The sequence below is a fragment of the Lolium rigidum genome, chromosome 2 (genome assembly GCF_022539505.1).
Source record: "Lolium rigidum isolate FL_2022 chromosome 2, APGP_CSIRO_Lrig_0.1, whole genome shotgun sequence".
Classification (NCBI taxonomy): Eukaryota; Viridiplantae; Streptophyta; class Magnoliopsida; order Poales; family Poaceae; genus Lolium; species Lolium rigidum.
The window spans coordinates 278,741,486-278,754,198 of NC_061509.1; positions in this window are offsets into that span (position 1 = coordinate 278,741,486).

Genomic DNA, 12,713 nt, shown 5'->3' on the forward strand with positions numbered 1-12,713 from the left:
GAGATGGCAGCGGTGTCGATGGAGAAGCCTTCCGGGGGCACTTCCCCGTTCCGGTGGCGTGCCGGAACAGAGACTCCTGTCCCCCAGATCTTGGCTTCGCGATGGCGGCGGCTCTGGAAGGTTTCTGTGGGTTTCGTCGATCGTAATAGGGTTTTCGCGACGGAGGCTTTAAATAGGCGGAAGGGCAGCCTCGGAGGGGGCTCGGGGCCACCACACCATAGGGCGGCGCGGCCCCCTCTCGGCCGCGCCGGGGTGTAGTGTGGGGCCCCCGGGGCTTCCCTCCGGCGGCTCTCGGGTGTTCCGGATGCTTCCGGGCAAAATAGGAACTTGGGCGTTGATTTCGTCCGATTCCGAGAATATTTCGTTACTAGGATTTCCGAAACCAAAAACAGCGAGAAAACGACAGCGGCACTTCGGCATCTTGTTAATAGGTTAGTTCTAGAAAATGCATGAATATGACATAAAGTGTGCATAAAACATGTAGATAACATCAATAATGTGGCATGGAACATAAGAAATTATCGATACGTCGGAGACGTATCAGCATCCCCAAGCTTAGTTCTGCTCGTCCCGAGCAGGTAAAACGATAACAAAGATAATTTACGGAGTGACATGCCATCATAACCTTGATCATACTATTTGTAAAGCATATGTAGTGAATGCAGCGATCAAAACAATGTATATGACATGAGTAAACAAGTGAATCATATAGCAAAGACTTTTCATGAATAGCACTTCAAGACAAGCATCAACAAGTCTTGCATAAGAGTTAACTCATAAAGCAATAATTCATAGTTGAAGCATTGAAGCAACACAAAGGAAGATTAAGTTTCAGCGGTTGCTTTCAACTTGTAACATGTATACCTCATGGATATTGTCAACATAGAGTAATATAATAAGTGCAATATGCAAGTATGTAGGAATCAATGCACAGTTCACACAAGTGTTTGCTTCTTGAGGTGGAGAGAAATAGGTGAACTGACTCAACAATGAAAGTAAAAGAATGGTCCTCCATAGAGGAAAAGCATCGATTGCTATATTTGTGCTAGAGCTTTGATTTTGAAAACATGAAACAATTTTGTCAACGGTAGTAATAAAGTATATGTATCATGTAAATTATATCTTACAAGTTGCAAGCCTCATGCATAGTATACTAATAGTGCCCGCACCTTGTCCTAATTAGCTTGGACTACCGGATCATCGCAATACACATGTTTTAACCAAGTGTCACAAAGGGGTACCTCTATGCCGCTCGTACAAAGGTCTAAGGAGAAAGCTCGCATTGGATTTCTCGCTATTGATTATTCTCAACTTAGACATCCATACCGGGACAACATAGACAACAGATAATGGACTCCTCTTTAATTCATAAGCATGTGGCAACAATTAATTTTCTCATATGAGATTGAGGATATATGTCCAAAACTGAAACTTCCACCATGAATCATGGCTTTAGTTAGCGGCCCAATGTTCTTCTCTAACAATATGCATGCTTAACCATAAGGTGGTAGATCTCTCTTACTTCGGACAAGACGAACATGCATAGCAACTCACATGATATTCAACAAAGAATAGTTGATGGCGTCCCCAGAAACATGGTTATCGCACAACAAGCAACTTAATAAGAGATAAAGTGCATAAGTACATATTCAATACCACAATAGTTTTTAAGCTATTTGTCCCATGAGCTATGTATTGTAAAGGCGAATGATGGAATTTAAAGGTAGCACTCAAGCAATTTACTTTGGAATGGCAGGAAATACCATGTAGTAGGTAGGTATGGTGGACACAAATGGCATAGTGTTGTTTGGCTCAAGGATTTGGATGCATGAGAAGTAATCCCTCTCGATACAAGGTTTAGGCTAGCAAGGCTATTTGAAACAAACACAAGGATGAACGGTGCAGCAAAACTCACATAAAAGACATATTGAAAACATTATAAGAATCTACACCGTCTTCCTTGTTGTTCAAACTCAATACTAGAAATTATCTAGACTTTAGAGAGACCAAATATGCAAACCAAATTTTAGCGTGCTCTATGTATTTCTTCATTAATGGGTGCAAAGTATATGATGCAAGAGCTAAACATGAGCACAACAATTGCCAAGTATCACATTATCCAAGACATTATAGCAATTACTACATGTATCATTTTCCAATTCCAACCATATAACAATTTAACGAAGAGGAAACTTCGCCATGAATATTATGAGCTAAGAACACATGTGTTCATACGAACCAGCGGAGCGTGTCTCTCTCCCACACAAGCATGATCTAATCCAATTTATTCAAACACAAACAAAAACAAAAACACACAGACGCTCCAAGTAAAGTACATAGGATGTGACTGAATAAAAATATAGTTTCAGGGGAGGAACCTGATAATGTTGTCGATGAAGAAGGGGATGCCTTGGGCATCCCCAAGCTTAGACGCTTGAGTCTTCTTGATATATGCAGGGGTGAACCACCGGGGCATCCCCAAGCTTAGAGCTTTCACTCTCCTTGATCATGTTGCATCATACTCCTCTCTTGATCCTTGAAAACTTCCTCCACACCAAACTCAAAACAAACTCATTAGAGGGTTAGTGCATAATCAAAAATTCACATGTTCAGAGGTGACACAATCATTCTTAACACTTCTGGACATTGCTCAAAGCTACTGGAAGTTAATGGAACAAAGAAATCCACCCAACACAGCGAAAGAAGCAATGCGAAATAAAAGGCAGAATCTGTCAAAACAGAACAGTCCGTAAAGACGAATTTTAAAATGGCACCAGACTTGCTCAGATGAAAATTCTCAAATTGAATGAAAGTTGCGTACATATCTGAGGATCACTCACGTAAATTGGCATAATTTTCTGAGTTACCTACAGGGAATTAGGCCCAGATTCGTGACAGCAAGAAAACAGTTTCTGCGCAGTAATCCAAATCTAGTATTGACTTTACTATCAAAGACTTTACTTGGCACAACAAAACACAAAACTAAGAAAAGGAGAGGTTGCTACAGTAGTAAACAACTTCCAAGACACAAATATAAAACAAAGTACTGTAGCAAAATAACACATGGGTTATCTCCCAAGAAGTTCTTTCTTTATAGCCATTAAGATGGGCTCAGCAGTTTTAATGATGTACTCGCAAGAAATAGTATTTGAAGCAAAAGAGAGCATCAAGAGGAAAATTCAAAACACATTTAAGACTAACATGCTTCCTATGAAAAGGAATCTTGTAAATAAACGAATTCATGAATAGCAAAGTGACAAGCACAGGAAGATAAAACAAGTGTAGCTTCAAAAATATCAGCACATAGAGAGGCATTTTAATAACATGAAAATTTCTACAACCATATTTTCCCCTCTCATAATAACTTTCAGTAGCATCATGAGCAAACTCAACAATATAACTATCACATAAAGCATTCTTATCATGAGTCTCATGCATAAAATTATTACTCTCCACATAAGCATAATCAATTTTATTAGTACTAGTGGGAGCAAATTCAACAAAGTAGCTATCATTATTATTCTCATCATCAAATATAGGAGGCATATTGTAATCATAATCAAATTCATCCTCCATAACAGGTGGTAACAAAAGACTACTATCATTATAATCATCATAAATAGGAGGCAAAGTATCATCAAAGAAAATTTTCTCCTCAATTCTTGGGGGACTAAAAAGATCATGCTCATCAAAGCCAGCTTCCCCAAGCTTAGAATTTTGCATAGCATTAGCAACAATAGTGTTCAAAGCATTCATATTAATAACATTCCCATTAACATGCATGTAAAGTTCCATGGGTTTTTTAATTTTCTCTTCAAACACATCATGTCCTAATTCAAGATAAAGTTCATAAAGATCTCTCATATTTTTGTTGTTTTCCATTATGCCTAACTAGTGTAAACAAGAAATAAAAAGATGCAATTGCAGGATCTAAAGGAAATAGCTTTGAGTACTTACAACGGCGAAAATAGCTTAGTAGCCGAGATCCGGAGTGTGAGTACCTTTTACCTTTCCTCCCCGGCAACGGCGCCAGAAAATAGCTTGATGTCTACGCCTCCTACTTTTCCTGTAGACAGTGTTGGGCCTCCAAGAGCAGAGGTTTGTAGAACGAGCAGCAAGTTTCCCTTAAGTGGATCACCCAAGGTTTATCGAACTCGGGGAGGAAGAGGTCAAAGATATCCCTCTCATGCAACCCCGCAACCACAAAGCAAGAAGTCTCTTGTGTCCCCAACACACCTAATAGGTGTACTAGTTCGGCGAAGAGATAGTGAAATACAGGTGGTATGAATAAGTATGAGCAAGTAGCAACGGTGCCGTGAAAATAGCTTGCTGGCGTGTAGTTGATGGTGGTAGTATTGCAGCAGTAGTAACGCAGTAAAACAGTAAACAAGCAGCGATAGCAGTATTTAGGAACAAGGCCTAGGAATTACACTTTCACTAGTGGACACTCTCAACATTGATCACATAACAGAATAGATAAATGCATACTCTACACTCTTGTTGGATGATGAACACATTGCGTAGGATTACACGAACCCTCAATGCCGGAGTTAACAAGCTCCACAATTCAATGTTCATATTTAAATAACCTTAGAGTGCATGAAAGATCAATTCGACTAAACCAAGTACTAGCATAGCATGCACTCTGTCACCTTCATGCTATGTAGGAGGAATAATACACATCAATACTATCATAGCAATAGTTAACTTCATAATCTACAAGAGATCATAATCATAGCATAAACCAAGTACTAACACGGATGCACACACTGTCACCATTACACCGTGCAGGAGGAATAAAACTACTTTAATAACATTGCTAGAGTAGCACATAGATAAATTGTGATACAAAATACATTGCAATCATAAAGAGATATAAATAAGCACTTCACTATGCTCTTCATAACAGTGAATAAGTATTCTGTGAAATATAGCCTAAGAGACCCACACGGTGCACACACTCGTCACCTTTACACACGTGGGACAAGGAGTCTCCGGAGATCACATGAGTAAAATTCACTTGACTAGCATAACGACATCTAGATTACAAGCATCATCATATGAATCTCAATCATGTAAGGCAGCTCATGAGATTATTGTATTGAAGTATATAGGAGAGAGATGAACCACATAGCTACCGGTACAGCCCCGAGCCTCGATGGAGAACTACTCCCTCCTCATGGGAGCAGATAGCGGTGATGAAGATGGCGGTGGAGATGGCAGCGGTGTCGATGGAGAAGCCTTCCGGGGGCACTTCCCCGTTCCGGCGGCGTGCCGGAACAGAGACTCCTGTCCCCCAGATCTTGGCTTCGCGATGGCGGCGGCTCTGGAAGGTTTCTGTGGGTTTCGTCGATCGTAATAGGGTTTTCGCGACGGAGGCTTTAAATAGGCGGAAGGGCAGCCTCGGAGGGGGCCTGGGGCCACCACACCATAGGGCGGCGCGGCCCCCCCTCTGGCCGCGCCAGGGTGTAGTGTGGGGCCCCCAGGGCTTCCCTCTGGCGGCTCTCGGGTGTTCTGGATGCTTCCGGGCAAAATAGGAACTTGGGCGTTGATTTCGTCCGATTCCGAGAATATTTCGTTACTAGGATTTATGAAACCAAAAACAGCAGAAAACAGCAACTGGCACTTTGGCATCTTGTTAATAGGTTAGTTCCAGAAAATGCACGAATATGACATAAAGTGTGCATAAAACATGTAGATAACATCAATAATGTGGCATGGAACATAAGAAATTATCGATACGTCGGAGACGTATCATGGCTCTTCGGCGTCTCGTTAATAGGTTAGTGCCGGAAAATGCATAAATATGAAATAAAGTATGTATAAAACATGTGTGTATTATCATAAAACAAGCATGGAACATAAGAAATTATCGATACGTTGGAGACGTATCAGCATCCCCAAGCTTAGTTCCTACTCATCCCGAGTAGGTAAACGATAACAAAGATAATTTCTGAAGTGACATGCCATCATAATGTTGATCAATACTATTGTAAGCACATGTAATGAATGCAGCGATTCGAAGAAATGGTAAATACAATGAGTAAACAATTGAATCATATAGCAACGACTTTTCATGAATAGTACTTTCAAGACAAGCATCAATAAGTCTTGCATAAGAGTTAACTCATAATGCAATAAATTCATAATAAAGGTATTGAAGCAACACAAAGGAAGATTAAGTTTCAGCGGTTGCTTTCAACTTGTAACATGTATATCTCATGGATAGTGTCAACATAAAGTAATATAATAAGTGCAATAAGCAAGTATGTAGGAATCAATGCACAGTTAACACAAGTGTTTGCTTCTAAGACAGAAGGAAATGGGTAAACTGACTCAACATAAAAGTAGAAGAAAGACCCTTCGCAGAGGGAAGCATTGATTGCTGTATTTGTGCTAGAGCTTTTATTTTGAAAACAAGAAACAATTTTGTCAACGGTAGTAAAAAAGCATATGTATTATGTAAATTATATCCTACAAGTTGCAAGCCTCATGCATAGTATACCAATAGTGCCCGCACCTTGTCCTAATTAGCTCGGATTACCTGGATTATCATTGCAATACATATGTTTTAACCAAGTATCACAAAGGGGTACCTCTATGCCGCCTGTACAAAGGTCTAAGGAGAAAGCTCGTATTGGATTTCTCGCTTTTGATTATTCTCAACTTAGACATCCATACCGGGACAACATAGACAACAGATAATGGACTCCTCTTTAATGCATAAGCATTTAGCAACAAATAATATTCTCATAAGAGATTCAGGATTGTTGTCCAAAACTGAAACTTCCACCATGGATCATGGCTTTAGTTAGCGGCCTAATGTTCTACTCTAACAATATGCATACTCAAACCATTCAACTCATGGTAAATCGCCCTTACTTCAGACAAGACGAACATGCATAGCAACTCACACGATATTCAACAAAGTGTTGATGGCGTCCCCAGGAACATGGTTATCGCTCAACAAGCAACTTATAAGAGATAAGATGCATAAGTACATATTCAATACCACAATAGTTTTTAGGCTATTTGTCCCATGAGCTATATATTGCAAAGACAAAGAATGGAAATTTAAAGGTAGCACTCAAGAAATTTACTTCGGAATGGCGGAGAAATACCATGTAGTAGGTAGGTATGGTGGACACAAGTGGCATAGTGTTTGGCTCAAGGATTTTGGATGCATGAGAAGTATTCCCTCTCAATACAAGGTTTAGGCTAGCAAGGTTATTCTAAACAAACACAAGTATGAACTGGTACAGCAAAACTCACATAAAAGACATATTTCAAGCATTATAAGACTCTACACCGTCTTCCTTGTTGTTCGACCCTTACTAGAAAATATCTAGACCTGAGAGACCAATCATGCAAACCAAATTTTAGCAAGCTCTATGTATTTCTTCACTAATAGGTGCAAAGTATATGATGCAAGAGCTTAAACATGAGCACAACAATTTCCAAGTATCACATTATTCAAGATATTATACCATTTACCACATGTAGCATTTTCCGTTTCCAACCATATAACAATTTAACGAAGAAGTTTCAACCTTCGCCATGAACATTATGAGTAAAGCTAAGGACATATTTGTCCATATGCAACAACGGAGCGTGTCTCTCTCCCACACAATGAATGCTAGGATCCACTTTATTCAAACAAAACAAAAATAAAAACATACAGACGCTCCAAGTAAAGCACATAAGATGTGATGGAATAAAAATATAGTTTCATTAGAGGAACCTGATAATGTTGTCGATGAAGAAGGGGATGCCTTGGGCATCCCCAAGCTTAGATGCTTGAGTCTTCTTGAAATATGCAGGGATGAACCACGGGGGCATCCCCAAGCTTATAGCTTTCACTCTCCTTGATCATATTGTATCATCCTCCTCTCTTGATCCTTGAAAACTTCCTCCACACCAAACTCAAAACAACTCATTAGAGGGTTAGTGCATAATCAAAATTCACATGTTCAGAGGTGACATAATCATTCTTAACACTTCTGGACATTGCACAAAGCTACTGAAAGTTAATGGAATAAAGAAATCCATCAAGCATAGCAAAACATGCAATGCGAAATAAAAGGCAGAATCTATCAAAACATAGCAGTCCGTAAAGACGATTTTTTTAGGTGCACCAGACTTGCTAAAATGAAAATGCTCAAATTGAATGAAAGTTGCGTACATATCTGAGGATCACTCACGTAAATTGGCAGAATTTTCTGAGTTACCTACAGACTACTGCTCAAATTCGTTACAGCAAGAAATCTGTTTCTGCGCAGTAATCCAAATCTAGTATGAACCTTACTATCAAAGACTTTACTTGGCACAACAATGCAATAAAATTAAGATAAGGAGAGGTTGCTACAGTAGTAACAACTTCCAAGACTCAAATATAAAACAAAATTGTTGTAGTAAAATCATGGGTTGTAACACCCCAAATTTCAATAAAAAGAAAGTTAGAGAATTCCAGAGAGCAAAATTTCAAACCAACAAAAAACTTTTCAAATTGCATATAGTACCATGCATAGGACTTGTGCATTTGAGTGATATGCCATGATGATTGTTATTACTTGTATTGGATATGCTCTAAAACCCTAATGTGATCATATGATGATCACCAACCAAATAAAACCAAAAAGAGAAAGAAATCAAATAAGTAAAAAACCCTAAAACCCTCACATATGCTCTATGGCATATTTTATAAATTTTTACCCTAGACCAATTTGGTCTTCACCATTAGTTGAATAATGTTATTAAACACTCATTATAACTTTTGGAATCAAAGGATCACAATTCAAATGAATTTCAAACACAAATCTTGCTCACATATGATAATGGTCAAAATTGACAATTATAGCCTGATCACCACTTTGAGCCATTGCCATTCAATTTTCTCAAACCAACTCTTGCTAACTCTTTGCACCATTTCAAAGTCAACATCAAGATGAGCAACTTTTGTAAAGAGCACCATGCCAAAATCATTTTTGATCATGAGCTATGCTCATCCAAAGTCTCAACTTTTTAACATATGCAACATTCTCCACTTAGCCATTTTTGCCAATTCTTGAATTCTAAGAATTCCACCACCACCTCAAATCATCTCTGGTCAAATACAACTTATCTAAACACACACATTTCAAATTGTTTCACCTTTTGAATTATCTCAAATTTGAACAATTTTGCAAATTCCAAAATCGGGCACTATTTGCAACTATTGCAAATAGTGATCTACACAACCTAATCTACTCCAAATCTAATCTACTTTGTTCCCTGGTCCCCTTAAACCCAATCAATGCCAAATAGCACGCTAGGGAGAGAGAGAGCAAGCTAGGGCATGGCCATGTCGGCCATGCCACACACGTCGAGCTCCCCCTCTCCTTCTTCTTCCCTGGTCATGGCCACCATGCCCAAGATCGCCACCACACCTTCCTAGCACTGCCTAGCCTCGCCTTTGTCGAGGTGGACGACGACATACGTCGGACGACACGCGCCCAGGACGCGCTCACCATGCCGATGACGTTGCGCATGGACATGCTCGCAGACGTCACTGGCCACGCGCCATGCCGCCACCCTGCGCTCGCCCTGGACCCGCTCTCGACGAGTTGAGCATCACCACGACACCTGGACGCCGCCAGACACTCGCTCGACCACGACCCGCGTCCACCGCCGCCGGAGAAGGAAACCCTGGTCCGCCGCGGACGCGACAGACCTGGAAGCAATGCGACACAACCAGGCCCTCCCCGACCAAGCTGTCGCCACCATTAGCCTCGCCTGGACACGTAGAGCATCGCCACGACCTAGCCTAGCTCGACCAGCCGCCGGAATCGCCGCGCCATGGTCGACCGCCACCCTGCCCCGCAGCACCCATGCGCTGCTATAAAAGGAGAGCTCCCCTTGCTGATCCAAGCACACCACCAGACTCCCCACCTCTCACAGCTACTCAACCACCTCACCACTCATCTGATTCACGCCGGAGCAAGGCCAATCGAGAGCTCGCCGCCGCGGAAGCTCTGCAGCGATCGCCGGCGATTGGAGCCACCTCAGGACGAGCCGCCGGTACCTGGAGCTCCGCCGTCGTCCACATCTACTCCAAGCACACTGCCATCCCTCGCTGGAGCACTGGTTAGCCCTCCGACCCCCTACCGCTGCCGCCAGAGCGTCGGGTTCTCGTCGGCGACGACGATGAACCACGGCCGTCGATCCTTGATCTAATCCTACGCCTCTCATTCACCCATACCGTTTCGGGTTTAAACACTCACTGACATGCGGGACCCTCTGTCAGGCAGCCCGCACGGCACTTGACCGTGGCTGGGCTGGCTTGGGCCGTTCAGTTTGAATCTGGCCCAGTAGTTTTTCCCGCCGGCCTTTTAATTCAAACTCGATTTAATTAATTCCAAATGATTTTGAATACTTCCGCCACTTTGAAATTCAATAGATTTAAATTGGCTAAACCAAATTTTATGAACTTTATGTTGTTGGAAAGCTAGTAAAATTATCTATCAAATGCCACTGGTCCCATGACCAGATTCCTTGTAGAATTAATTTGATAAAAATAACAAGGCAGGGACTTTTCCCTATTCAAATAATTCTTAAAAATCAACCAAAATAGATATTAAGTTAATTCCAACTCTAATAGTTCACATTTGACTTACACTAATTGATTATGCAATAAGATGATGTGGTCACTTTGCATGATCATGCCATAGTTTAAGTAATGGATATTATGGCTAGTTTAACTAGTTGATATTGTCCAAAACTATTAAGTAATTCTTATGAAGTCTTAAACTTCATTTAAATCTTGTCTCACATGAATTCATGGGATGTTTGGACCCCTGGTCCCAACTCTCTTATATGAATTACTTAGAGATTTAAATCATATGTAGTGTAATTAAATGTATGAGGTGATCTACCCCATTTAAATCATTTTCACAAATGATGATGATGAACATTTGACTTAGGTCAATATGAGTACATACATGATTGTTTGAGAAATTAAATCTTAAGAAGATTTCAATGAGAGGAAATTATTTCTCAAGAACCCTATGGAAACTATCATTTACGTATGGAATACAAAGAAGTGAATTCTATTCAAACAACACCACCCATGCACCCTAAGTAGATTATTTGTGTGCATAGAATAGTTTGTGTGTTTATATGTGATGTATGGAATAGCCATTGAATGAGTGAGTAATTATACTCGTATTCAAATTTAGACGGTAGCACCGGAGAGTACGCCGAAGAAGAAGGTTGCTACCAAGAGGAGGAGGAGGAACAGTTTGAGAACTACCAAGGCAAGCTAATATTCTTTCAAAGTGCAAAGCCCCTTGGGGCAAGGCACCATGATTCTTACCCTTTTCTTACATAAGCATATCCCAAGTTTTTACCTTACAAGTCTTTACTTGTTTTCTCAATGAGTTACTTTTATAGTTAACTTTGGTCGAAGTACAAGTTGATTACTAGAGTAGTGAAGTTAGTCTCCATCAAGCAAAGCAAGGTAGCACCCCTCATGATTTAGAGCTAGTGCTAAATTAATAAAATTTGACTACTCTAGATGGGAACAATGTGAATTTGAAATGAATTTGAAACCTTTGAATGATGATGCATTCCATTGAATGATTTTTGAAGGTGAATGTGACAAAGAGAAGATGGTGATTTTTGATAAATATGATGTTGGTTTGAATGCGATACCTTTCCAATTAGTAAGTACCCCCACAATACCTGATTATGGGTAGGGCTTAACTGGAAGTTTATGCATCTTAGTATGGGTTCCCTCTGAACACACGTCATAGGGGTTACACTTGAGGCTGCCTCCGTTGTCGAGAAATGATGTGAAATTGAGGTGAATTGTACGGCCAAGCCCTGTGCAGTTCCCAGGTTGACAGTTGGTCTTCACCTGGGAGGCCAAGCTCATGGGGAGAGGTGCTCATACTAGGATTTGTAAGTGAAAGGTTATGGTTGATGATCCGCGTACTGTGTAACGATGATTCGGGGTAATCCCGACGGATGAAATCAAATGTTGTGGCACAAGTGTGCAACCTCTGCAGAGTGTAAATCTATTCGAATAGCCGCGTCCACGGTTACGGACGGTTGGAAGGGCCATACAAGTTTCCGATGTCATATCTTTGAAAGTGATGTTGAAAAGATGATGGTGAAATGACTTGTGGTGAATTGAATTGAAATCACCACTTGAATGGTGGGAATGGCACTAATGTTCCCACTTGAGTTAGTTAGCACTTGAACAAGCTTTTCTCAAATACTTGTGAACTAAAATTGGCTTTATGCAAATAAACTACAGCTTAGCAAACCATACTAGATTGTCTAGCACTTACATTAGTATTAGTTTGCGAGTACTTGAAGTACTCACGGCTTTGTCCCTGGCTATTCAAATGGCCAGAGTATGAAGATGAACAAGGAGATGACCAACATGACGCCTACGACAACTAAGCGCCTTCCGACGTCAAGCGTTGGCCTGTGGACTAGAGAGTCCTTGTATCTTACGCTTCCGCTATGTTGAACTATGAACTTGTGTTTGTTCGTTGATCGATAGATCAACTATTCGTGTAATATGGATCATGTGATTCCAAATTTGTAAGACTTATGGTTTGTAATGAATGATGACCGTGATACTTAACTATTATGCCTCGCAACAACAATATTCCTGGGATTGCGATGTATGACATAATAGGCATCCGGACTTAAAAATCCGGGTGTTG